The sequence below is a fragment of the Photinus pyralis genome, unplaced genomic scaffold (assembly GCF_008802855.1).
Source record: "Photinus pyralis isolate 1611_PpyrPB1 unplaced genomic scaffold, Ppyr1.3 Ppyr1.4_LG3a, whole genome shotgun sequence".
NCBI lineage: Eukaryota > Metazoa > Arthropoda > Insecta > Coleoptera > Lampyridae > Photinus > Photinus pyralis.
This window is the reverse complement of record NW_022170509.1, coordinates 20,013,413-20,015,230: the sequence shown is the minus strand read 5'-3', so window position 1 is coordinate 20,015,230 and position 1,818 is coordinate 20,013,413.

Genomic DNA, 1,818 nt, shown 5'->3' with positions numbered 1-1,818 from the left:
ACCGTATTTCAGCGCCTCTCGCCCATATACCTAATCGAAAAAAATTAGGAAATATTCGAATCAAATAAAATCCGTTAAAGGGCCCCCGTTCCAGCTTTATGTCTGCCTTTCTCTTTCCGCCTTCTACTCTTTGCACCTTCTTCCTTTACTTATCTCCTCCCCTCACCTCCTCCACTTTGCACATTTCATAATTCCGTCACGTTCTCACGTTTTCGCCGCTTACTTTCATGTTCTTTGGGATTCTTGGATTCCTACTCTAATACACCTTATTCCTTCATATCTCTTTTCAGCGCTCTCTGGCGCCTCTCAAATATTTTTTTCATTCCTCATCTTTCTTTGCATCTCCTTCATGCTTTCTTCATTTATCATACGCACCTACTTCACGCTTTCGTTGTGACTTCCTGGCACCTTCTTCAGAGCTTTTCCGCGCTTTCATCGCACTCCCTTCTTTATGAATCTTTTGTGACTGCCTCATTTCTCCTTCACGCACTCTTTGTTAACGCTTTCTTTTTTTACACCTGATTTATGCCGTCCTTTTTTAGCGCATTTTTTAAGGATCAAAAAAATGTGCTATTGTTTGCGTTTTGTCCGTTCGTCCGTCCATCCGTCCGGACCCACTTCTGCCGTTTTGAACTACTTCTATGGGAATGATCCTAGAGTCCTGGAATTGTTTGCAGTACCTAGGTAGTTTTATCCTTCATGGTACTCTAATGAAAGGTCTCAACGAAAGGAATTAATTTCTACCAACCATAGCCCTCCTCCTCGACCTCTTATCGTGATCGGGTATATTCCCTTATACCTCAAGAACGAATTGTCGGAAGAGGGCGAATTGGGCGATTGAAACGTCTGCAAGAAATATATCCATTGGTGATGTCAAAACAAAAGCTATTTCGGTTAAAAAATGCGATTTATCTGCACAAGAGTTGTATACAATTTATACTTGTTTAATTCTCTTCGCATCCTTCTTTTACGTCTGTTCATACCTACTTCGCGCTTTCTTCACATCTTCTTCGCGTCTTCTTCTTTAGAAACCATTCATTTTTTGTTAGCTGGGCTTTTGATCTTGGTCTTAAGCAAGCGGGGATGTGCATAAAAAGGGCAATGGGCTCGGGGAAGGGGGACTACAAAAAGCGACATCTATCGTATGGATCGTAGATCATACTACAGGACTAACAGGGGTTTATAAATCCATCTCTGCCCATGGTTCATGACGCTTTCACGCCTCCATCGTTTAGGTTTTTATCCTTCACGCCCCCACCCTCGCTCACGTCTTTTTCCTTTACATTCAATTTTATCGTGCCACCTTCTTTCATTTTTTTCCATTGGCACTTCTACCATAACCTCTCTCTTACACACTTCTGCACGTCTTTCTCCACTTATCATATTGCCACGCTTCTTTTACTCTTCTTCGACAACGCATTTCATTGTTTCATACCCCCTTTATGCATCCTTTAAGAATCTTTAGAGGATCTTTTCTTCACTTGATTCATGTTTCCTTGCCATCTCTTTTAAGTAATTATCATTCGTACTTGAAAACGCGCTATTGTGAACGTGACTAAAGACGATAGGGATGAAGGAAGGGGGTGTGAAAGAAGACGATGCAAATCAAGTACAAATGGAAGTAACTGTACATCTACCTACTTCAAATTTATTTCCTTCGCGCGCCTTGCATTTATTTTGACTTCACACTTTCATTATACCTCTTAATCTCGATAAAGAGGTGTCGGCAGCAGAAGGTAAAGGGAAAGTAGCGGGTAGGGGATGCAATGTTTCGGCCGGTGGGGGTCAAATGCAAATATGTCGAGAACTAATTGATGG